Below are 26947 nucleotides of genomic sequence, written 5' to 3'. Positions count from 1 at the left end.
TATACCACCATTATTAGCACCTATTCTCTAAACATGGCAAATTGCGATGAAATGAGAAATTAATTCTATGAAGATCTAGAGCATGTCTCGTCTCACAGGTTCTGAGAAAGGACAAGCTCATCATCATGGGTGACTTCAATACTCATTTAGAAGCTGATCACCAGTCCTAGATATGGCAGAGGGAAGTGCAACAGTAATGGAATACAACTCCTTAGGGTGTGGACATCGTCAAACCATCACCAACACATTCTTCAGGTTTCCAAGTAAATACAAAACAACATGGATGAACCCTTGTTTCAAACATTGGCACCTGATTGACTACATACTGGACCTCCAGAGGGATATCAAAGATGTTAAGATCACACGAGTCATGATGAGAGTTGAATGTTGGATGGACCACAGACTCATCTGAGGAAAACTTGATCTTCAAATAGCTCCATTTCAAAGACTACAAGGTGAAAACCCCCCCTTGTTAAAATATCATCAAACTTAAAAGTATCCGGAGTGGAAGATCAGCTCCATCAAGCTGTGGAAGTTCATCACAGCACTGTCCAAACAGCTTCTGGCAACACTGAGAGTAACTGCAAAAACCTCAGGGATGCCTTATGCACTATAGCCAGTAAGACCCTCGGGCCAAAACGCAGAAAACACGAAGGGGGAGAAATTCGGTATCATCACGTTTGGGGGTGGTAACACTTGGGAGACGCGAGACTTAGCGCCAGGTGCAGAAGTCTCGCCCCTCTCGATAAATTCAGGTTACCACCCCCAGAAAGTGTTGAAAATAAAGGTTTCAATGTTTGACAGCAAATTAACAGAAACTTGACATGAACATTGGATAAACACCCACCTTGTGTGTTGTTAGTTGCTATGATTGCTCCAGGATGAGGGTGAGTGTGAGGGGTGGCTAGTGAGATGGAGATGTGATAATGTAGATAGAGAGAGAGGGATGGGTGGAATTGCATGGTAAGTTGGTGTGAGTAAGAATGTGCAGGAGTAGGGCAGGGAAGGCAGAGTGATGGGGATGTGATGAGAGGCATAGGAGGATGAAGGTAAGTGTGGCTTTGTACTAATGTTTTGTGATCTAATGAGATCATTCAAAGGCTTGCGCCACTGCACCCAGGTTCTCCTGACGACATCATTGCTTGTGACCTTCTTTGCAATGTGCAACCAGGCTGTGTTACACAGAAACATAGAAACAGAGAAAATAGGTGCAGGAGTAGGCCATTCGGCCCTTCGAGCCTGCACCACTATTCAATAAGATCATGGCTGATCATTCCTTCAGTACCCCTTTCCTGCTTTCTCTCCATACCCCTTGATCCCTTTAGCCGTGAGGGCCATATCTAACTCCCTCTTGGTCTCCTGGGGAGGTCTCTACTGCCCATGGAATAGGAAGAGGACCTCCCTGCTTGCTCTGACTCTTCCATAAGCATATGGAGGGAGTCGTGGGAGAACCTGGGTGCAGCCCTCTGCCTCTGTGCAGTGATTGTCAGTGTTTACAGCACCTCAATGCTGTAGAACACTGATCACACAAACATCAAAAGTAAGGTGGCCATGGTCCCTTTAAGGAAACCGGCTGGTAACACATCATGAATGACGTCACCACAGGTGCTTCCTTTAATTGGACCGGGAAACTTGCTGGGTGGGCGTAACAAGCCCTATTAATGTAAATTCATTTTATAATAAGAACATAAGAACATAAGAATTAGGAACAGGAGTAGGCCATCTAGCCCCTCGAGCCTGCTCCACCATTCAACAAGATCATGGCTGATCTGGCCGTGGACTCAGCTCCACTTACTCGCCAGTTCCCCGTAACCCTTAATTCCCTTATTGGTTAAAAATCTATCTATCTGTGATTTGAATACATTCAATGAGCTAGCCTCAACTGCTTCCTTGGGCAGAGAATTCCACAGATTCATAACCCTCTGGGAGAAGAAATTCCTTCTCAACTTGGTTTTAAATTGGCTCCCCCGTATTTTGAGGTTGTGCCCCCTAGTTCTAGTCTCCCCGACCAGTGGAAACAACCTCTCTGCCTCTATCTTGTCTATCCCTTTCATTATTTTAAATGTTTCTATAAGATCACCCCTCATCCTTCTGAACTCCAACGAGTAAAGACCCAGTCTACTCAATCTATCATCATAAGGTAACCCCCTCATCTCCAGAATCAGCCTAGTGAATCATCTCTGTACCCCATCCAAACCTAGTATATCCTTCCTTAAGAAAGGTGACCAAAACTGCATGCAGTACTCCAGGTGCGGCCTCACCAATACCTTGTACAGTTGCAGCAGGACCGCCCTGCTTTTGTACTCCATCCCTCTCGCAATGAAGGCCAACATTCCATTCGCCTTCCTGATTACCTGCTGCACCTGCAAACTAACTTTTTGGGATTCATGCACAAGGAAGAGCCTGGATAGCTAAGTCGGTAGAGTATCAGACTTTTAATCTGAGGGTCCAGGATTCAAGTCCCTGTTCGGGCGTTCTGTTTAAAGCATGACTTCTGTGTCACCCAGGCGGGTGGCATGGTTTTAATGTTTATGTTTATTTTCAGGTAAACTCAAAAGAGTTTCATGCACAAGGAACCCCAGGTCCCTCTGCACCGCAGCATGTTGTAATTTCTCCCCATTCAAATAATATTCCCTTTTACTGTTTTTTTTCCCCAAGGTGGATGACCTCACATTTTCCAACATTGTATTCCATCTGCCAAACCTTAGCCCATTCGCTTAACCTATCTAAATCTCTTTGCAGCCTCTCTGTGTCCTCTATACAACCCACTTTCCCACTAATCTTTGTGTCATCTGAAAATTTTGTTACACTACACTCTGTCCCCTCTTCCAGGTCATCTATGTATATTGTAAACAGTTGTGGTCCCAGCACCGATCCCTGTGGCACACCACTAACCACCGATTTCCAACCAGAAAAGGATCCATTTATCCCGACTCTCTGCTTTCTGTTAGCCAGCCAATTCTCTATCCATGCTAATACATTTCCTCTGACTCCGCGTACCTTTATCTTCTGCAGTAACCTTTTGTGTGGCACCTTTTCGAATGCCTTTTGGAAATATAAATACACCACATCCATCGGTACACCTCTATCTACCATGCTCGTTATATCCTCAAAGAATTCCAGTAAATTAGTTAAACATGATTTCCCCTTTATGAATCCATGTTGCGTCTGCTTGATTGCACTATTCCTATCTAGATGTCCCGCTATTTCTTCCTTAATGATAGCTTCAAGCATTTTCCCCACTACAGATGTTAAACTAACCGGCCTATAGTTACCTGCCTTTTGTCTGCCCCCTTTTTTAAACAGAGGTGTTACATTAGCTGCTTTCCAATCCGCTGGTACCTCCCCAGAGTCCAGAAAATGTTGGTAGATTATAACGAATGCATCTGCTATAACTTCCGTCATCTCTTTTAATACCCTAGGATGCATTTCATCAGGATCAGGGGACTTGTCTACCTTGAGTCCCATTAGCCTGTCCAGCACTACCCCCCTAGTGATAGTCATTATCTCAAGGTCCTCCCTTCCCACATTCCCGTGACCAGCAATTTTTGGCATGGTTTTTGTGTCTTCCACTGTGAAGACCGAAGCAAAATAATTGTTTAAGGTCTCAGCCATTTCCACATTTCCCATTATTAAATCCCCCTTCTCATCTTCTGAGGGACCAACATTTACTTTAGTCACTCTTTTCCGTTTTATATATCGGTAAAAGCTTTTACTATCTGTTTTTATGTTTTGTGCAAGTTCACTTTCGTAATCTATCTTTCCTTTCTTTATTGCTTTCTTAGTCATTCTTTGCTGTCGTTTAAAATTTTCCCAATCTTCTAGTTTCCCACTAACCTTGGCCACCTTATACGCATTGGTTTTTAATTTGATACTCTCCTTTATTTCCTTGGTTATCCACGGCTGGTTATCCCTTCTCTTAACCGCCCTTCTTTTTCACTGGAATATATTTTTGTTGAGCACTATGAAAGAGCTCCTTAAAAGTCCTCCACTGTTCCTCAATTGTGCCACCGTTTAGTCTGTGTTTCCAGTCTACTTTAGCCAACTCTGCCCTCACCCCACTGTAGTCCTCTTTGTTTAAGCAAAGTACGCTCGTTTGAGACACTACTTCCTCACCCTCAATCTGTATTACAAATTCAACCATACTGTGATCACTCATTCCGAGAGGATCTTTTACTAGGAGATCGTTTATTATTCCTGTCTTATTACACAGGACCAGATCTAAGATAGCTTGCTCCCTTGTTGGTTCTGTAACATACTGTTCTAAGAAACAATCCCGTATGCATTCTATGAATTCCTCCTCAAGGCTACCCCGTGCGATTTGATTTGACCAATCGATATGTAGGTTAAAATCCCCCATGATTACTGCCATTTCTTTTTCACATGCCTCCATTATTCCCTTGATTATTGTCCGCCCCACCATGAAGTTATTATTTGGGGGCCTATAAACTACGCCCACCAGTGACTTTTTCCCCTTACTATCTCTAATCTCCACCCACAATGATTCAACATTTTGTTCATTAGAGCCAATATCGTCACAACTGCCCTGATATCATCCTTTATTAACAGAGATACCCCACCTCCTTTCCCTTCTTGTCTATCTTTCCGAATTGTCAGATACCCCTGTATGTTTAATTCCCAGTCTTGGCCCCCCTGCAACCATGTTTCTGTAATGTCCACCAAATCATACCCATTTGTAATGATTTGTGCCGTCAACTCATTTACTTTATATCGAATGCTGCGTGCGTTTAGGTAGAGTGTTTTAATACTAGTTTTTAAACCATGATTTTTAGTTTTGACCCCTCCTGCAGCCCCTTTATATTCATACATATTGTCCCTTCCTATCACCTTGTGGTTTACACTTACCCCAGTGCTACTCTGCTCTGTTGCCTCCTGCCTTTTGCATTCTTTCTTGGGGTCCTGTTCATCTGAGCACTCACCCACTCTAACTAGCTCAGAGCCCTCTCCTGGGTTCCGAATACTCCTTGCATTGAGGCACCGAGCTTTCATGCTTGTCTTTTTATTACACTTTGACCCTTTAGAATTTTGCTGTACAGTGGCCCTTTTTGTTTTTTGCCTTGGGTTTCTCTGCCATCCACTTTTACTCATCTCCTTTCTGTCTTTTCCTTTTGTCTCCATTTTGTTTCCCTCTGTCTCCCTGCATTGGTTTCCATCCCCCTGCCATATTAGTTTAACTCCTCCCCAACAGCACTAGCAAACACTCCCCCTAGGACATTGGTTCCGGTCCTGCCCAGGTGCAGACCGTCCAGTTTGTACTGGTCCCACCTCCCCCAGAACCGGTTCCAATGCCCCAGGAATTTGAATCCCTCCCTGCTGCACCACTGCTCAAGCCACGTATTCATCTCAGCTATCCTGCAATTCCTACTCTGACTAGCACGTGTAGCAATTCCGAGATTACTATTTTTAAGGTCCTATGTTTTAATTTAGCTCCTAGCTCCTTAAATTCATCCCATAGGACCTCATCCCTTTTTTTACCTATATCATTGGTACCAATATGCACCACGACAACTGGCTGTTCACCCTCCCTTTTCAGAATGTCCTGCACCCGCTCTGAGACATCCTTGACCCTTGCACCAGGAGGCAACATACCATCCTGGAGTCTCGGTTGCGGCCGCAGAAACGCCTATCTATTCCCCTTACAATTGAATCCCCTATCACTATCGCTCTCCCACTCTTTTTCCTGCCCTCCTGTGCAGCAGAGCCAGCCACGGTGCCATGAACTTGGCTGCTGCTGTCCTCCCCTTATGAGTCATCCCCCTCAACAGTATTCAAAGCGGTGTATCTGTTTTGCAGGGGGATGACCGCAGGTGACCCCTGCACTACCTTCCTTGCACTGCTCTTCCAGCTGGTCTTCCATTCCCGAACTGGCTGTGGACCCTTCACCTGCGGTGTGACCAACTCACTACACGTGCTACTCACGTCATTCTCAGCATCGTGGATGCTCCAGAGTAAATCCACCCTCAGCTCCAATTCCGCAACGCGGACCATCAGGAGCTGGAGGCGGATACACTTCCCGCACACGTAGTCGTCAGGGACACCGGAGGCGTCCCTGATTTCCCACATAGTACAGGAGGAACATAACACTTCTCCGAGCTCGCCTGCCATGACTTAACCTTTAGATTAGCTTAAGTTGGCAACAACAGTGCTAAAAGTTGCGCACTGATATAGAAGAGAAAAAAGAAAAATTACTTACCAATCACCAGCCAATAACTTACCCCCTTGGCTGCGAAGTCACCTTTCTATTTCTTTCTACTTCTATTTTGCCTTCTCCCTGTAGCTGCACAAAGACCCCTTTATCAGCCTCTCCAACTCACGGACTCCCGACTCAGCGACGCACCTCCCGAAGCAATGGAGCCAGCAACGGGGCCGCGACCCGCCAACGGCTACGGCCGCAGTGGACCCGCCAAGGTGATCAAATTTCCAGCCAGTGTTTCAGTTTGATGATCTTTCAACACAACTGCTCTGAAAGATCACTGACCTGAAAGATATTTAGATTGGTAGATATGTGTGCGACAATCATAGAGGAATTCCTCTTCTTGTCAATGTAGGGAAAATTCTTGCTAGCTTTATCTTAAATTGCTACAATAAGCATATCACCAAGAAATTCTTCCCTGATAGTCAGCGTGGATTCAGAAAAGGCTGAGGTACTACTGATATGCGGAGAAATTGCCCCCTTCTTTAAGGCCCATTACTGCCTCTAATGGGGCGGTAAGGCCTTTCCACGCAGGAGCAGGCGGTGGGGCCGACCCACCCACAATTGCCCCCGAGTCAGGAGTGGCGCGAACGGGTTTCCGCCGTGCCCCATGTTGGTGACCCTTTACCGCCCCATGGGGGAAATTTCCTCCTGCAGCTTCGCAAGGTAGGAAGCTGCCAGTGGCTGGGCAGTGCCGCCGCCCTTAAAGGAGAAGGCGCAGTGCTGAGGCCACCCTATTATTTTAATTGTCGGCCGACTCCTGAGTCGGCTCAACAATGGTGACTGCTGGTTTGGCCGGACTGCCAATAGGCTGGCCCGGCCAAACCCCTCCCTGGTGGCCCAGTGGGCTCCACGTCAAGTGAAGGGGAGGGACGTTGTGACACGTCAGCATGGCGGTGATGGACACTGCCCGGCTCCCTTGCAAACCCGCCCCTACACTGTCTCAAACAGCGCTCCAAAGCGCTGGGAGGCGGTATCAGAGTTAAAGAGCTCAATTTTCCAGTTCTTCTCTCTGACACGCTTCCCTCTGACTGCTGCCGGGTGGTAAATTTCCAGTTAATTAAAAGTGCCCTCTCCAATTTCCTGCTGAGGGCAATTTCAGCCCCATGGTCTTTAATGCCAGACAATTTCAGGAACAGCGTGGAGTACAAAACTTGGATTTTTACTGTGTCTTTGTTGATCTCACAAAGGTCTTCGATACAGTCATAGAGACGGCATCTGGAAACTACTGGCCAAAGTTTCTTACATACTTATAAGAAATATGATCTCACTATCAGTCAGAAGGAGATGGAAATTATATACCAACCTGCCCCTGGAAAACCTTATATGCCCCCAATATTACCATTGAAGGGCACATACTGTCTGCAAAGGTGGGCAGGCCACCTAGTTCGAATGCCTGATACTAGACTACCCAAGGTAGTATTCTACATTGAGCTGCAGCTTGGTAAACGCTCTTGTGGTGGTCAGTTCAAATAATAAGGATTTCCTAAAGACCAGTCTAAAAAAATATCTCAACTGACACATGGAAGCATGACGCCTGTGACACAAAAAGGTGGCAAAAGATGATCCAGGATGGTACAAAAAAACTTGAAGCAAGTCATACCTAGCTAGATGACTTGCTTCAAGTGTTTGGGAAAACATTCCTTGTGAAAATCGAACTTTAAGGTCATTTAAGCTGTATTAATTGGAGATGAAAATCATAGGCTGCCATCATTGATAACGATGGGCAAACCTTAATCATCATATAGATAGGCTAGGTAGATTACTTGGCAGGTCAGCAGTGAAACATCATGTAAAGATAATATTCAAGAATCTTGTGCCAGATCCAGTTCACACTGGCATTTGGCACAGCAGATGTGAATTTGCTATTTTCTATCTTTGAAGAGAGAAAGATAGCCCATTACTACTGTAAATTTATAGTGTGTTGTTGCTACTATTTACTTAATCTTTTACTGTTTAATACATTTGTTTGGCCTAAATCACAGTATAGTGTTGTGTTTATTCTACTTCTTCCATTATTTTTACAACCCACACAAGTGCCAGGCAATGACCATCTCCAACAAGAGAGTCTAACCACCCCCTTAACATTTAACAGTATTACCAATGCCAAATCCCCCATCATCAACACCCTAGGGATCACCATTGGCCAGAAACTTAACTGGACCAGCCACATAAATATTGTGGCTACAAAAGGTCAGAGGCTGGGTATTCTGCAGCAAGTGTCTCACCTCCTGACTCCCCAAACCTTTCCACCATCTACAAAGCACAAGACAGGAGTGTAATGGAATACTCTCCATGTGCCTGAATGATGTGCAGTTCCAACACTCAAAAAGCTCAACACCATCCAGGACAAAGCAGCCCCCTTGAAGTTCAGGAAATCATTTGAAGGCAAGTGATAGCATCAGTATGCCAAAATACAATGAGAAGGGTTCTCTATTTGATCTCTAGGCTTGCTACAAAATAGCTAGATATTGAACAGGAGGGTATATTCTGGTTAATGGGGACCGAGGGCTCGCTGACAGAAAGGTTGACGATTAGTAATTAACATTACCACGTCGTTAAAAGGGTACTTGGATGGAAATTAACAAGACTTAGCTTTCTGTGATAAGTTTAGTTCGCATCTACCGCACAACGACAGCAGATCTACGTCATTCAATGCATTTCAGTGATGAGCAGACAGCGAGATGCCATTTTTGCAAAGCTAACAGTGGAGTGGCGCATCAGGGACAGCAACTTTTGGATGTCCATGTTTAACCTCAAATCTGTCCTCGCCTTTAGTTGCTGTAGCATTTGTGCATAAATAACGGGGAGCGCCATTGGCTTCACCATTATTTTGACAGCCCATACAAGTGCCAGGCAATGACCATCTCCAACAAGAGTCTAACCACCACCCCTTAACATTCAACAGTATTACCAATCCAAATCCCCCATCATCAACATCCTGGGGATCACCATTGGCCAAAAACTTAACTGGACCAGCCACATAAATATTGTGGCTACAAAAGGTCAGAGGCTGGGTATTATGCGGCAAGTGTCCCACCTCCTGACTCCCCAAACCTTTCCACCATCTGCAAGGCACAAGACAGGAGTGTAATGGAATACTCTCTATGTGCCTGAATGATGTGCAGTTCCAACACTCAAAAAGCTTAACACCATCCAGGACAAAGCAGTCCCCTTGATTGGCACCCCATCCACAACATTGACTCCCTCCACCAACCGGCCCTAACAGCACTATGGGCCCAAATTTCCCCATGAGTTGCACCATTTTTTTTGGTCTAACTTGATTTTTCTGGTGTATCTTTTTAGTTGCAAATATGGCCATTTAATTTGCAGTGAGTTAGTTAGGTTTTTTGTTAGGTCAGTTTTTTTCCCAAAAGGGGGCGTTCCCAGCCACTTACACCATTTATGCCAATTTTGCCAGAAAAAAGTTGTATTAAACTAACTTAGGCCAGCGAATGTGTCCACTTTTGTCCACATAGAAAGAACTTACTTACAGTTAAGGAATCGGCGCAAGTAACTACATTTAAAGCACCAAGCACCAAACAAAGCACAAAAAGTAATAAACAATTAATTAACAAATAAAATTGAAGGAACCCTGCACCTAGAGCACCAAGGCCAAAGTAATAAGCAATCAATAAATAACAAATAAAAAAATAAAGGAACCCTGCACCTAAAGCACCAAAATCAATCATTAAATAACAATTAAAAAATAGAACTCCTACCTTAGGGAACGCAGCGGGCCGCCGATGAGGAAAGTTTCACAGACAATTTTTTCCTCGTCCAACATCCCCAAATGTGAACACTTTTCCAGCAGGGGCGGAAGTCGGGACTCAGGAGCCAGAGGAGCATCGAGGGCCGGAGGAGCATCGGTGGGGAGGGCAGGGGTTGGGACTCAGGAGCCAGAGGAGCAGCGGGGCTGGAGGGGGGAGGCCAGGAAGGCGATTGTCGGCCAGAGGGGAGGATCAGAGGCCTTGGGGAGGGGGGAACAGAAGTCTTGTGGGTGGAATCGGAGGTCTTGGGATTGGAGGTCAGGGGGAGTTTGGATGCCTCCGGGTGTCCGATCATGGAGTGTGGTTGAGGCAGGGAAGGCAGCGGCTGGCCTGTGCGACAGGCCACTTGGCCAGGGATAGGGGCGGCGAGCATCAGGACACGCTAGGAGGGCGAGAAGCTACTGCACATGCGCACAGACTCCACTGCGCATGCGCACAGCTGCCGGCACTGTTTTCGGCGCAGGGCTGTAGCTCCGCCTCCTGGTGTGATTGCCATGCCACGCCAAGCCCTAGGATGGTCCACGGAGCGGGAATAATAAGGAGCTACATTTTCGCCACCATTTTAGGAGCAGATAGTCGGCGCACCTTGGATAAGTGCGCCGGAAAAAGGGGTTGGGGAAATTTGGGCCCTATGGGAGTACCTTCACCACATAAACTGCAGCAATTCAAGAAGGCCACCTTCTGAAGGGCAATTAGAGATGGACAATAAATTCTGGCCTTGCCAACGATGCCCACATCATATGAATGAATTTTTAAAAAAAAATCATGGCCCAGAAATTCTGGCTTCCCGGGTCTGTACGGAGTGTGTACAGACCTGGGAAGGCATCACAAAAGCTGGTTTTCAGTGCACAATGCACATGCACTGAAAGCCGGCTTTTCTCCGCATCTCCACAGCCAGGACATTCGCATGGGCAAGATTGCGGTATTTACCCATATCTTGCCCAGCAGATGTCCTGAAAACTCTTGCACCTACTAAAAGCATAGCCTACTTTTACAGGCGTAAGAGTTTTAAAATACACAAAAACATAATAAAGGAACATTAAAAAAAAAATCACATTTTATTGTTTAAAAACCCTCCCCGCTATGGTAAGTTTATGTTAAACCATAATTAAAAAAACTTTTTAAAAATCGGAAAAATATATATTTTTTTATAATACATAAATAACTTTAATTTAAATTAATAAAAATATGTGGTGTATTTTTTCTATGTTTTATTTGCGTTTTGGGTGTTTTGGGGAGTTTCTCAACCATAATAATGGGAACTCCAACTTACGGAGTTCCCATTATTATGAATGAGTATATACCTGTATTGGCTGCCTAGAGCCATGTGACTGCAGCTCCAGCTTACGGACATCCCGACGTGCACGCGCTCCAACAAGCGGTCAGTGGAGGCCTCAGGACCGGGATCCCTGGTGAGCGCAGCAGGTTTAGGTAAGTGCGCATCTTGTTAAACTTTTTTGCCCGATTGCCCGTGAGAAGCAGCTGACCGGGATTTCTAGGCCAATGTTTGCTTATTCAGTGGGTAAATGTAATACATAGTGTGAATTTGGTGTGAATTGACCAACAAGTTTGAGGTACAATCATTGGTCTGTGTTAAGTTAGCTTATTTCAACCAAAATGTTGATACTACAATTGGTTTTACTGCCCACATGTTGAGAGAGGAAAAGCGCTAGTTCCCCACTCCTGATATTATTCAGTGATGCCTGTTAATAAATGCATAAGTGACATCCAATGAGGAAAGATTGGGCTCTAATTGCTTTCATGATGAAATAGCCTGCCAACACTCGTCTAGACTTATTTCTAAAGAATGGTCAGTAAGATGAGATATTGGATCCATACTCAAGCACTCAATTTTCAGGAGAGGAGACATGAAAGAAGACATTTAGAGGGCAAACTAGAACAGAAAATTGAAATTATAAAAGGTATTATCTTTCAGGTTTAATATGTGTCATAGTATGTTGGCAATTTTTTTAACACTATGTCCTAGAAATTCTCTACCTTAGCCCTGTGTGTTTGTGTCAGATTTCTTCAAAAACTGGCGATCTCCTCACTTCCGCCCGCTCCTGGCATGGGACACGGAGGCCGCCATTTTGATGAAGGCCATAGCTCTCTGCCATTGCCAGCGCTGGCCTCTCAAATTCAAATGAGCAGATCGTAAAGTCAATCGGCGTGCAATGCCTGATTTGATGTCACCCTGCTATTTTGGACGTCGCTGCACACCATAATGCCCTCTCCTAACTACACATGGAAGAACGTGCATGTAGCAGCCCTGCAGAGATGCTGTCAGTGCTTCTTAAAGGGACACACACATCTTTCAGATAAGTCTGGATTTCAGCTTTTGGACTTTTATTAAAGTAGTGGCTTGGTGTAATACATTTAAAAGCTGGTTAAAGTGTGCAGGGTGTGCTGCTGGATGCTTGCAAGGCTTTGGATGGTAAAAGAAGGTCTCTGAGAAGACAGAAAATACTGGAAATACTCAGCAGGTCAGGTAGCACCCGTGGAGAGAGAAAGAGAGTAAACGATTCGGGTCAAAATGCTGCCTGACCTGCTGCAGCATTTTTTGCTTTTAGTTCAGATTTCCAGCATCCGCAGTATTTTGCATCTGAGAAGACCACTTGCTCACAGTCCTGGGGGGCACATGGAAATGAAGCGGAGGCAAGGGGACAAGTTGCTCGCAGAGGCAAGAGGAAGATACAGAAGAGGAGAAAGCGGAAGGAAGGATACAACCCAGACAGCCCCTTTCTGGCAGGGATATCCGGGATCGAATCTTGGGACCACAACCCCAATTCCCCTTTCAACATTGGTCCCACGCATTACCTTCCCTCTGTTACTGACCATCACAGCTGCTGAAATAAAAGCAACCACAAAGGAAGTTTCCAATGCAACTTTATGCATATATATATATTTATATCAAATATTACATTAAAAAAAACAACGAATGATCCTTGTGAATTCCCTTCATGTCTGTCTTGTGTGTGCCTATCCTAATGATGTGACGCAGTGTTACCCCAGTGGCTGCAGCATGACTGGTGGAAGGCTGCTGACTTTCAGTAGGTAGACATTGCAAATGGCCTTACTGGTCAATCTTGAGGAGCCGGTGGCTGGAATGTGAAATCGAGTGATGGTTTTCTTCTTCCCCTCCTCCTCCTTCTTTCTATAATATGAGGAAGGATAGGGTTGTGGTGAGGGGAGTGTGGGAAAGCAAGAGACAAATGCTTACACCAGGTACAGCAGAAGAGATTGTGGGATATGGGAAGGAGGATAACTTGTGAGGCTACCAGCATTTTGTATCCTTTCAGCCCTGCCACTGGCCAAGGGTTCAGCCATGACCCTGTCAAGAATAGTCAACACTGTCTCCTCCAAGGGGTGAAATGAAGCTAGGAATGTGAGGTGTGCCTTGTGTTTGGTAGAGATGTTAGTGGGTGAGGGTGGTCGTGCATTGAGCAATGTGTGAGGCTAGTGGTGCAGTTGGTAGGAGATGGCTTTTGAAGATGCATTCACTGACCTTGACCCCTGGTATGAGGTCATGAACCTTCTTTGGGCACTGGTGCCAGGTCCTGGGGTGATACTGCTGGCAGTGATGGTCTCGATGATCTGGTCCCACAGCCTTCTTTCTGGAGGGCTTCCTGGCCTGCTGTGGGAAGAGGACCTCTCTTCCAGTGTTGCCCTTCTGCACAAAACTGGAGTGTTGCGTGCGAGAGCCTGGGTGCCCTTTCCCTGACATGTTGAGTCATTTATGTTAGTGCTGAAGTATTTTTACCATTTATTTTCTGAGAACTGAAGCTTGTCATTTTGGAATTCATTTTAATGTTTTTTTTCCCCACAAGGCAGTTGAGCTCTAAGGGCTAAAGATGGCCTATTTTTAAATGATTTTTAAAATTTTAGTAGGCAGTTCTCCTTGCTTTCTAAAATGATAGCTGAGCTTTAAGAAAATGCTGTCTCGCTCCAGGGACGCCATGGCCACGCCACATTGTGCTTCTTACTGAGCACACCACCTGAAGCAGCGCGTTGCATGGTCAAATCTGTGCTGCAATTATTTAAATCAGCAAGCAGCACCAAAATAACGGTGCTGCTTGCTGTCTTTTTATGGGCGCAAGTTAACCTCACTCTGCAATGGCACCCCCCACTTTCGGGCTTTATTGGATTTCTGGTCCTATATATTTATATTGTAGAGGATCTTTAACTTGTGACTGAAATTACACTATTCTCTGTTGAATAACTGTTAAAATCCAAGCCTATATTGGGCATTGTACCCATACTGCAATGTGCATTTGAGCCAACAAGTGAAAGTAACACCATTAAAATTCAAGAAGAGGATACATATGACAACTGATGCAGTGTTTATAACACTTTCAGCAGATTGGGGTTTAATTTGGTTCATTCTTGTGGATTTCTATCCTTTTTTAGGACAAGCACAAGCTCTTTGCTTGCAAGTTATTATACAAATGTGCAGTATCATTCATGTTTCCTAAAATTGAATGACTCCTTCCACTAATTGGCTATCAATTAACTAAAAGCTCATTACAGAAATTTGCTGGCAGAAGAACCCACAAATATTTGCAATGAACATGCATTTTCTGACCAGAGGGTACATTTATTTCATTTAAAATTCCAGTGCTATGTATGTTTTACTATTACAAAAATTATTCAGTATTATTTAGTTTAGAGTGGGAAAAGGCCATTTGTCCCATCAGGCCCAATTCATCAAGAGTGGTTACTAAACTATCATTACTTGCTGTTCCATAATATCTGTTGAATGCCTACTTTAAAGAACACAAAGTTTTTGTACTTCTCCTATTAAAGTGAGGTACAGTAGTCTAGTGGTTATGGCATTGGACAAGCAACGCAGATGTGGTCTGTTCAAATCCCACATGGAAAGCTTGGAAATTCAATTCAGTAAATCTAGTCTAGTCATCAGATAAAATGACCATAAAAGCTGCTGAATTGTCGCAAAAACCCAACTGTCCTTCAGGGAAGGGATCGACATGAGATTCACTATGTGGTTGGCTCTTTTATACGGTCGACAGAATTACAGATGGGCAATAAATACTCTCTTGTTAATGTTGCCTTTAAAACGTGTCAACTGACCCAGAATCATTGCCTCCTCTGACAGTCTGTTCCATATTCCCACTAGATTTGAGGAAAATAGTTTTTTGTGATCTCTTGCTTGGGGCTTGTCTTCTATTCCTATGCTCATTGTCCGATAAGTAGCTTGCTTAGTTCTCCTTTCCTTGCCTCCTCCTCCTATCCTCTCCACTGTTCCTCCTTTTCCATCCTCCTCTACTTCTCTGTTCCCCTAGCCCTCTCCCCCTCCATGCTTCTCCCCTCCAAAGCCCCTCTCCTCTTCCGATCACAGTTCCCAACTCCTCCCTCATCCTCATATTTTGGTTGAAAAATACCAAAAAGTATCACTAATTTCCTCCTTTAAATTCTTGAGGGTTCTAAAATGTAGTTCACCATTGATATACACAACAAATGTCAATGACTACAAGAATACTGAGACAAACAACAGAAAGCATCATAAAAATAGTGATTTAATTCAGCAACACTCTCAAAAAGATATGACAGCCTATGCACCCCATTCAACAATTTAACTAACCTTTCTAAAAGTTGTAAAACTATTGTACTGATACAATAGCAAAAGAACCAGAAGGGAGATGAGTTGTTAAAATCTGGAATGCACTGCCTGAAAGGGCAGTGGAAGCAGATTCAATAGTAACTTTCAAAAGGGAATTCGATATATACTTGAAAAGGAAAATTTGTAGAAATATGGCAAAAAAGCAGAAGAGTGGGACTAATTACATAGCTCTTTCAAAGAGCCGGCACAGGGATGATGGGCAAAATGGTCTCCTTCTGTGCTGTATGATTCTATGACAATTATGCCAACTGTTGTATTAATGTATGCTCTTGCAATGCCATGCTTTAAAATGTATAACTGCACCAATATGTAAATCAATAAGAACATAAGAAATAGGAGCAGGAGTAGGCCATTAGGCCCATTGAGCCTGCTCCGCCATTTAGTAAAATCATGGCTGATCTGATCATGGATTCAGCTCCACTTCCCTCCCAGTTCTTCTCTTATCTCTCAAAAATCTGTCTAGCTCCACCTTAAATATATTCAATGACCCAGTCTCCACAGCTCTCTGGGGCAGAGAATTCCATAGATTTACAACCCTCTGATATGAGGAGGGATTTCTTCTCTCAGTTTTAAATGGATGGTCCCTTATTCTGAGACTAGGTCCCCTAATTTTAGTTTCCCCTATGAGTGGAAATATCATCTCTACGTCCACCTTGTCGAGCTCCCTCATTATCTTATATGTTTCAATAAGATCACCTCTCATTCTTCTGAACTCCAATGAGTATAGGCCCAACCTACTCAACCTATCTTCATAAATAAACCCCCTCATCTCCAGAATCAACCTAGTGAACCTTCTCTGAACAGCCTCCAATGCAATGATATCCTCCCTTAAATACGGAGACCAAAACTGTACGCAGTACTCTAGGTGTGGCCTCACCAATACCGTGTACAGTTGTAACAGGGCTTATCTGCTTTTATACTCTATCCCCCTTGCAATAAAGGCCAACATTCCATTGCCTTCCTGATTACTTGCTGTACCTGCATACTAACTTTTTGTGTTTCATGCACAAGGACCCCCAGGTCCCATTCTACTACAGCACTTTGCAATTTTTCTCCATTTAAATTATAATTTGCTTTTCTATTATTACTGGCAAAGTGGATAACCTCACATGTTCCCACATTATACTCCATCTGACAAATTTTTGCCCACTCACTTAGCCTGTCTATATCCCTTTGTAGATTTTTTGTGTCTTCCTCACAATTTGCTTTCCCACCCATCTTTGTATCATCAGCAAACTTGGCAACATTACACTCGGTCCCTTCATCCAAGTCAGACTTACATAGATTGTAAATGTATTTTAAAAATAATAAAAGGCAGATGCTAAAACTAAAGTGACCTACAATTTTAAAAATCAAATCACTGCAAGTATTTTCAAAATTTCAGAAGGATATGGCTGATGAAACACATATATATAAATATGTCATTTGAAACAAAAAGCAGTCTCCTGTAGACTTCAGGGATCCATATCTGTGCCCACTAGTCTCTGTATTATAGGCAATGGTACATAAACCAAGTGATTCAGTTAAAGGTGACAGCAACTTAGTAAATGACAGTATCAGACACCAGTTTATGACTGTGTCCTACTTAGTCAGTCTGCCTGAGTGAGAACTGCTTAGCTATCTGTGAATAAATGTTCATTGTAAAATATATATTTGCCCATAACCCTCACCTGTAAATAGTTGAATGCTTATTATTTGTAACAAAATAATTTCTCAGCAGATAGAATGTGCCATTGTACATGGTGTACTTAAACCTGCCAGTTAAACCTGTAGTATTGGAAGAATATTTTGATATTAATTTTGAGGCAATTATTTTAATGGTTATAGTACAATGCTAGTATAATGGCAGTTTCATTATGAGATACTTCAAATTAAAAAATCTCAGTACACCTTGTGACACTTGAGGGCCGAAATTGCCCTCTGCCCGAAACGGGGCACACCTACCGTTTTTTTGCGTTCATTACTGCTGCATTGAAATTCAGCATTTTTGGTGGTAAAAAGGAGCGGAGCGGTATTGCAGACAGAAATGGGCTGTTTGCAGCGGTGTGGGTGCGGAGTGGCCTTAGGACCGTGAAATTCAGCTGCTGACCAATTGCTCACAATGAGGCAGCTGCTCCATGGCCTTCTTAAAGGGCATGTTTTGCAGCTAGACCTTGAGCACTGAGTTTTGTCTCTGTTGCTGGAGAGGAGATGGCTGATGCGAGACCTTTGAGATCCAGCTGCTTTAGCGATGTGGAGCTCGAAACCCTGGTGGAAGCTGTGGAGGGAAGGAGGCCAATTGTCACCCTGATACAGGCTGACCCACTCGGAGTAAATTTACCAATGCCTGGAGAGAAATTGCTGAGGGGCGCCTCCATTCATCAGCACACCTCCACCCAATGCTGGAAAAGGCTTAACGACCTTATTCGAGTGATGAACGTGAATGCTTGTTACACTGTTGGAGTGGATTTTTGGACATAGCAAAGCAGGATGGGGTAAGCCACCACTAAATGAACTTTGTACCAAGAAGTCTATCTGCTGTCCCTGATATGAACTCTGCAGCAACAAGTGACTCCTGGCCAGGTGCAGGCCACTGTTTCATAGAAAGCTTTGCAACAGAATAACTAACCACAAAAGAAGATACAGAGGAAGGGCCCCCAAACTCACGTCATGCTATCAGGTTTCACTAGGACTAAAAAGTTGTATATAAATGAATTGCGTTGCCATATGGATTGATTGGTTGTATGTAAATGAATTGCGTTGCCATATGGATTGATTGGTTGTATGTAAATGGATTATCTCCTGAACATAAAATCTTTACAGTCCTGGACATAGTCAATGGCTTCTGGGCACTTCCCCTCGACCCAGAATCACAAGAGAAATTCGCCTTCACGGTGGAGGATAAACAATACACTTGGATCCGATTACCACAAGGGTTCCATAATAGTCCTGCCATATTCCACTGAGTCATGAGCGACGTACTAAAACAAATAGAAGTACCGGCAGGAAATAGTATTTTACAATATGTCGACGACATATTAATAGCTTCAGAAACCAAGGAGGGACATCAGGCAACCCTATACCTGGTGTTACGAGCTTTGGAGACGGCAGGCCTCAAGGTCAACTCCAAGAAAGCCCAGGTAGGGAAAACCCAAGTCCTGTACCAAGGGTACTGCCTTTCAAAGGGGTTGAAAGAAATGCCCTCGGATAGGAAAAAGGCTGTCAAGGACATGCCTAGACCAGTAACTGCAAGGGGGGTGAGGAAGGTACTGGGTCTCTTTAATTACAGCCGGAACTTTATCCCTGAGTTTGCAAAGATTGCCGAGCCTATACAAAGACTAGTAAAGGGAGGAAAACCGGCCCTAGACCTTATAGAGTGGGACCCTGAACAAGAACAGGCGTATCGTAAACTCAAGTCAGAACTAGTCTCCGCACCTGGATTGGTACTGCCTGACATGGGTAAAGATTTCCACATCCACTGTAACAATGAAGATGGGTTCTATACGGCCGTGGTCACCCAAGACCACGGGGATAAAAGGAGATCTATAGCCTATTACTCCACCGCCGAAGGTCCGGTGGTGACCGGATTATCCAGATGTATAGCTACACTAGACTGCGCAGCTTGGGCAGTAAAAATAAGCGAGCCCGTGGTAATGACCGGAAACATCATTCTCCACACCAAACACACGTTGGTAGAAATGTTAAACATAGGAAAACTGAGAACTATTTCTAATATGAGACGAGCAAAGTGGGAAGCAGTCCTCTTGTCACCCAACAAAGCAGTAACTATAATTAGAGATGTAGGGGAAAACCTCGCGGAGGGCATAGTGCAAGAGGGAGAGCCCCACGATTGCGGGGATGTGGATATGGACATGAAAGAGGATTGAATAAAAGACACGCCCCTTCAAACCGCAGAACAAACCTTGTTTGTGGACCGCTCGCGAAAATACGTAGAGGGACTACATCGTACCGGATGGGTTGTAGTTAACCAGGATCTAGAGACAGTCGAATCAGGGCGAATTAGTGGGGGGTCGTCAGCTCAGGTGGCAGAATTGATAGCTCTCACCCGGGCACTGGAACTATCAGAGGGTAAGATCGTTAATATCTATATGGACAGTAGATATGCATTCGGGGTAGTACATGATAATATGACAGCATGGGGAAGGAGGGGTTTTATCACAACCACGGACATCCCATAAAACACCAGCTGAGAATAGAAGCTCTCTTAGCAGCCAGAAATAAACCAAAACAGGTAGCGTTCATTAAAATTAAAGCCCACCAAAGGGAACCGGACCGAACCAGTCCAGATTGGCTGAGTTACCAGGGAAATCAAGCTGCAGACTTAGCTGCACAAGAGGCATTAGAACAACAGGAGTGTGAGGAAGCCTCAGTCAGCGCCGCTGGGGTCCGAGACGAACAGATAAGTATCGAGAAACTACACCAGGACACTTCTGAGGAAGAAAGGGGTATGTGGACAAAGCAGGGCACAACGCAAGGGAAGGATAACGTTTGGAGATGAAACGACAAGGTAATGGCGCCTGAATGCATACAAAATACCTAATTGGAGTTGCACCATGGCCTGTCCCATTCGGGATGAGAGGCCATGACCGGGAGTCTTGGAAGAGATTGGTGGTGGAAGGGGATGGGGCGAGATATTGCCAAACATTGCCATCGATGCGTTACATGCGCACAATATAATCCAGGCAGGCCCATTAAAATTAAAATGGGACACCAGCCCCGTCCACAGGGGCCATGGGAACATTTACAAATTGATTTCACAGATCCTTTGCCCCCATCCCATGGAAAAAGATATTGCCTTGTGATTACAGATCAATTTACCCGGTGGGTGGAAGCTTTCCCCACACGTGATTGCACTGCCTCAACAGTAGCAGGTGATTCCCCGATGGGGAGTGCCTCTTTAAATAGATTCCGACCAAGGCACCCACTTCACCGGGAAGATTGTAAAAACAGTATGCCAGCTGATGGGCATAAAACAAAAATTCCACATCCCCTACCACCCGCAGAGTTCTGGAATGGTAGAGCGCATGAACCGTACCCTTAAGAACGCCCTGACCAAGGCCATGCAAACGTCAGGAAGAACGTGGACAGAAGTATTACCTATTATATTAATGAAGTTAAGAGCCACGGTAAGCCGGACAACCGGATTAACCCCTTATGAACTAACGACAGGAAGGGCGATGCAATTACCAGAAAGCATCATAACAGGTGGGGCCGACGTAGGCCCAGTAAAAGACAAAATTAAACGGTATGCGCACAACATGGAGGCCATCATTGCCAGTGTGCAGTTGATGGTGAACTCCCAGAGTGACCATGCAGATCCAGCTGTGATGACACGTGTTGTGGGCGAGGTGGCAGCTGCCATTACAGCACAGACTCAAGGGAGTGAACGTCTCAGTGCTGCATTGGATAGGATGGCCTGGAAGCTCAGAATGCTCTCATGCACTCTGGGCACAGGCCACGGAGCGTCTCAGTGCTGTCGTCTCTGGTGGCGTCGAGACTCTGTCTGCTCTCATGCAGTCTCAGCTGGATGCCACGTGAGCTCTGACTGGTGCCATCGTGGGTGGGTCCACCACGGTCCACGGGGGACCTTCTGGTATCGCGCCATACCACCGACCTGTTCTCCCTCAGATTGATGGGGATGGTGCGGTGTTACCCCGGGGGAGTGGCGCTGGCTCCTCCGACCAGGATCCTGATGTGGTCTCTCAAGATCACAGCAGTCATGACCCCAGACCTGTCACTCCGCCATTGCCGACAAGCATGGACTCGCCCGAGCCAAGGTTGACTGAACTCACCAAGGAGGATGCTGCTCAGTCTGCAGCTGGGGCCAGAGCTGGTCAAGGGCATCCTAGAAGGACATCTGTAGCTTCCTCACCTGACACAGAGCAGCCTTCCCAGAGCCATGATGCAGCCACAGGGGAGACACTGCGGCGTAGTGTAAGAATAGGTATGCATAAGAGGGGTTATAAGGAGATGCACAAGGGTGATAATTGATAATGTGTATGTTTTGTGGATCCATTGTTGGGGTCTAATAAACCTTTATTTTGGTTTGCAATTTATGTATAGGTCTCTCATTTAACTGTGGGGAATGCTGTGTGAGAGGGCTCATAGGTTTGCCCATGGAGATGCACAGATGAAGTGCGCATTAGCTTAATGGAAACCCGCAGCAATGAGACGGCTTTGTGCTTCCCTTGCAAGGTCACCATGTCGACGCTGTCTCCTGCAATCCTGGCCACCCACATCCTGGTTTTCCTCCTGTGCCTCCTCCTGCTGCTCCTCATGCCCTTCGTGCTCTTGCACCTCCTGTTCCTGGTCCTCTTCCTCCTCCTGAGGTGGCACTGCTGCCTCATCCTCCAATGGTTGTGCCTTCATGATTGCCAGGTTGTGAAGCATGCAGCTAATAACCATGAATATGGAGACCCACTCAGGCGAATACTGCAGCACTCCTTCTGAGCGGTCCAGGCAATGGAACCGATGGTGTGTTCGATGACGGACCTGGTGGCGAAATGACTGTCATTGTACGCGTGCTGCGCAGCAGTCCTGGGTTGCGAAGGGGAGTCATCAGCCAAGTGCACAGTGGGTAGCCTTTGCCTCCAAGGAGCCAGCCGCAATCTTGATTAGGCCCAGTAAAGACGCCTGGCACTCCTGCCGCAGTATGAAAGAATTGTGGCTGCTGCCAGGATACCGGGCATCAACTGCCATGACTTTGTGGCTGTGGTCGCACACCAGCTGCACATTGAGGGACTGGTATCCCTTGCGGTTTTGGAACATCTCGGGAGTGCTTTGGGGTACCCTCAGTGTGACATGGGTGTAGTCAATGGCCACCTGATCCCTGGGGATGCCCGCAATGTGCAGGAATCCAGTCTGCCACTCCAACTGCTTCTCCCTGCTCATAGGAAAGGAGATGTAGTCGCTCCTCCTCTTATAGAGAGCATCTGTGACCTCACGTATGGATGTTTGCACAGCAAATTGCGAAATGTTGGAGATGTCTGCTGTTGCAGCTTGGAAGGATCCAGTGGCATAAAAGTTGGGGGCGATGGTCCCCTTGGATGCGATGCTCAGGGCTGTCCTCTACCTGGTTTGCGGCAGCAAGCCTGCCTGCAGGAGATTGCAGAGCTCCGTGACGACGTCCTTGCGGAATCGCAGTCTACGGAGACACTGGTCATCAGTTAGGTCCCTGTACGAGAACTGCTGCCGGTAGATCCTTTCCCGATAGTGCTTTCTGGCACCACGTCTGTGCAGGCGCCTTTCTCTCTCAGCTTCATCGTTGCCTTCTCCCTCCTGGTCTGGTTGGTCCTCAGCTTCTGCAGGCTGCTGCTGGTCAGCATCTGCCTCCTCTGCAGGCTGCCTCCTGGTCTCCTGGTCCAGTATCTGGTGCAGGGGGTCCTTATACCTCACCCTCCCCCTGACAGCACACCCTTGCTAAGGCCCTTCCTATTGCAGATCTCTGAGCTGACCTCTCTTGCCATCTCCCTGGCCTTCTGTATGCTGGTCAGCCATGATTGCTATGGCCTTTGCCCGCTGCCTCTCCAGCCGTTGGACCTGCGCTGCCTTCTCCTGTGTGCCTCCCTGGCACGCACCATGTGCAGGAGGCATTGGCCTACCAGCACTGCCCCCATTTTGATCTCCTCCCCAAACCCAGCCTCCTCAATGACGGCTCCCTGTTGTGGAGTTAGAAGAGCCTGGAGCACTGTTAATCAAGCACGCTGTCAGCAAGGCTACTTGTAATGCTTTAAAAAGTCCGAGAATAAATTGCAGGCAAAAATGCTGCTAAACCCAAAACACCTTTAAACATCACTGGTGGTCTTGAGCAAGCACTGTGTACCAACACAAAAAAAAAACGTAGGCACCGTTAAGCAGTGACGAGACTTTTTCAGCTGAATGTCGTTTCCAGGGCGGGTCGTCGGCGACGTGCACTCTAATGACGCACTTAAGGAGGCTTTGGCAACAGCAGGGCGTAAGTGGGGGGGAAGCGAGGTGGATATGCTCACCGCCGGAAAAACGCACGAGAGCAATTGCGCGAATGACGGCCATTCCGCAGAAACTCGGCGGCCATTCCCTGCCACTCCGTGGCCACAGATTTCCTTCATGATCTCTAATAGGCCCTATTCTTGCTCTAGCTATTCTCTTGCTCTTAATGTATTTATAAAACATCTTTCGGCTTTCCCTTATTTTATTTGCCAACATTCTTTCATGCTCTCTCTTTGCTTTCTTGATATCTTTTTTAATTGCACACCTGCACTTTTTATACTCCTCTAGAGTTTCTGCAGTATTGACTTCTCGGTATCTGTCATAAGCTTTCCTTTTTTTCTTTATCTTACCCCGTATGTCCCTTGACATCCAGGGGCTCTAGATTTGTTAGCCCCACACTTTTTATAAGGGAACATACTTGCTCTGTACCCTCAGGATCTCCTCTTTGAATGCCCCCCACTGCTCTGACACTGATTTACCATCAAGTAGCCGTTTCCAATCCACTTTGGCCAAATCCCATTTCAGCTCAGCAAAGTTGGCGTTACCCCAATTGAGAACTTTTTTCCTGATCCACCTTTGTCCTTTTCCAAAACTACCCTAAATCTTACTGAATTATGATCAATAGCACCAAAATGCTCTCCCACCCCTTCCACCTGCCCCTCTTCAATTCCCCAAATCAAGTCCAGAACCTCCCCTTCCCTTTGTGGCCTTGTTACATATTGGCTAAAGAGGTTCTCCTGAATGCTGGGTCTGTTTTCTTTGGAACACGGGAAGCTAAGGGGAGACCTGATTAAGTTGTATAAAATTATGAGGTGCCTGGATAGAGTAGATAGGAAGGACTTGTTTCCTTTGGCAGAGGGGTCAACGTCCAGGGGGCATAGATTTAAAGTAATTGGAGAGAGGTTTAGAGGGGAAATTTCTTCACCCAGAGAGTGGTGGGGGTCTGGAACTCACTGCCCGAAAGGGTGGTAGAGGCAGAACCCTCATCACATTTAAAAGATACTTGGATGTGCACTTAATGGGCCCAAGTTTCCACACGATAAAAAACGGGCGCCCCTCCGAGCTGGGCGCCCGTTTGTCGCGCCTAAAACGGCACCTAAAAAGAAACTCGCGATTCTGGAGCGTTCTGCAGCTCCTTGTCTGCCTGGCGTGGCGCCCGGGGGGCGGAGCCTACACTCGCGCCGATTTTGTAAGTGGGAGGGGGCGGGTACTATTTAAATTAGTTTTTTTCCTGCCGGCAACGCTGCGCGTGTGCGTTGAAGCGTTCGCGCATGCTCAGTGTGAAAAAAACATTGGCACTCGGCCATTTTTGTAGTTCTTTGTAGCTGTTTAATTTTTGAACATTTTTTTAATAAAAGCACATTGCCATCAGCACATCAGCACTTGCAGCCTTCTCACTGTCTCCTTCCCCCCCCCCGCGGGAAGAACGGGCGCCTCCTCCCCCCCCCCCCCGTGGGAAAGAACGGGCGCCTCCTCCCCCCCCTGCAGGAAGAACGGGCGCCTCCTCCCCCCCCCCCGCAGGAAAGAACAGGCGCCTCCTCCCCCCCCCGCAGGAAAGAACGGGCGCCTCCTCCCCCCACCCCCGCGGGAAGAACGGGTGCCTCCTTCCCCCCCTGCAGGAAAGAACGGGCGCCTCCTCCCCCCCCCCCGTGGGAAAGAACGGGGGCCTCCTGCCCCCCCCGCAGGGAAGAACGGGTGCCTCCTCTCCCCACCCCCGCGGGAAGAACGGGCGCCTCCCCCCCCCCGCGGGAAAGAACGGGCGCCTCCTACCCCCCCCGCGGGAAGAACGGGCGCCTCCTCCCCCCCCCCGCAGGAAAGAACGGGCGCCTCCTCCCCCCCCCGCGGGAAGAACGGGCGCCTCCTCCCCCCCCCCCCGTGGGAAAGAACGGGGGCCTCCTGCCCCCCCCGCAGGGAAGAACGGGTGCCTCCTCTCCCCACCCCCGCGGGAAGAACGGGCGCCTCCCCCCCCCCGCGGGAAAGAACGGGCGCCTCCTACCCCCCCCGCGGGAAGAACGGGCGCCTCCTCCCCCCCCCGCGGGAAGAACGGGCGCCTCCTCCCCCCCCCGCGGGAAGAACGGGCGCCTCCTCCTCCCCCCCGCAGGAAAGAACGGGCGCCTCCTCCCCCCCCTGCGGGAAAGAACGGGCGCCTCCTCTCCCCCCCCCGCAGGAAGAACGGGCGCCTCCTCCCCCCCCCGCGGGAAAGAACGGGCGCCTCCTCTCCCCCCCCCGCAGGAAGAACGGGCGCCTCCTCCCCCCCCGCGGGAAAGAACGGGTGCCTCCTCTCCCCCCCCCGCAGGAAGAACGGGCGCCTCCTCCCCCCCCCGCGGGAAAGAACGGGCGCCTCCTACCCCCCCCGCGGGAAGAATGGGCGCCTCCTCCCCCCCCCCGCAGGAAGAACGGGCGCCTCCTCCCCCCCCCCACGAGAAAGAACGGCGCCTCCTCCTCCCCCCCACACTCCGCGGGAAGAACGGGCGCCTCAGGCTGACTACAGAATTCTCCGTGCCTGAAGCACTTTCACACAGGTAGGAAGATGGTTTATTTAATCTTTTCTTTGCTTATAAATGTTTATTCAGGTTGGATTTATTTGTATAATATTTGTAGAAGTATAAATAAGGATTTATTGTAGAATTTAATGACTTCCCTTCCCCCCCCCTCCCCCTCCCCCCCCCCCCCACCTCGTTCTGGACGCCTAATTTGTAACCTGCGCCTGATTTTTTAATGTGTAGAACAGGTTTTTTCAGTTCTACAAAAATCTTCACTTGCTCCATTCTAACTTAGTTTGGAGTACGTTTTCACTGTGGAAACTTTGAAATATGTATACTTCTTCAATCTCCTCAAAGGCTGACTGAGTAAACACTTGTGATGAGGCCTGTTACAAATCAATAAGCTATTTTAGTTCATAGAAAGGTGAACATACAGAATGGCAATCACAATTGGAATGGCTTAATTCAAATAGTATAGCTTATCTTTGCACAATGATACAAAATAAGGAACGTGCAATGCTTCCTCACATCAGTGGGTCATCTTATTTGAGTTAATTAAGACATTTTCTAATGGTTCCTCCAGTATTTCCGATTTTCTGAGCTAGGCTAAAGTTTTCACTTCTGGAATTAAAACACCAGCTGTTTACACAGCATCCTTTTTCAAAAATCCTATCTGCTTGCTTGTCTCCCAGCCTCTATCTTGTTATCACCTGCTCAGAGAGAGGTAGACAAGGATCAAATGAATTTCCAACATAATGGGTGTCAGATGTTTTTCACTTCCCACAGTGAACTAATTGTTTACTGTTTAATCTCGGGGAAAACAACCGCTATGCAGCCTATTAACCACCTTCCATCTAGATTCCATTTTTTAAAC

General features: G+C 46.7%; 1 protein-coding gene and 1 non-coding gene across 3 annotated transcripts in view; one reads left to right on the top strand and one right to left on the bottom strand.

The window, feature by feature from the left end:
- The window catches only part of dlg2 (discs, large homolog 2 (Drosophila)), a 1568664-nt gene that overhangs the window by 289498 nt on the left and 1252219 nt on the right, over positions 1 to 26947 (bottom strand). The window lies entirely within an intron of this gene.
- On the top strand, positions 2402 to 2474 carry trnak-uuu (transfer RNA lysine (anticodon UUU)). Its single transcript has one exon. It is a non-coding gene; the product is annotated as a tRNA-Lys (tRNA).

This window comes from Pristiophorus japonicus, chromosome 10, assembly GCF_044704955.1.
Source record: "Pristiophorus japonicus isolate sPriJap1 chromosome 10, sPriJap1.hap1, whole genome shotgun sequence".
Classification (NCBI taxonomy): Eukaryota; Metazoa; Chordata; class Chondrichthyes; family Pristiophoridae; genus Pristiophorus; species Pristiophorus japonicus.
This window is presented reverse-complemented; position numbering and strand designations above follow the sequence as displayed.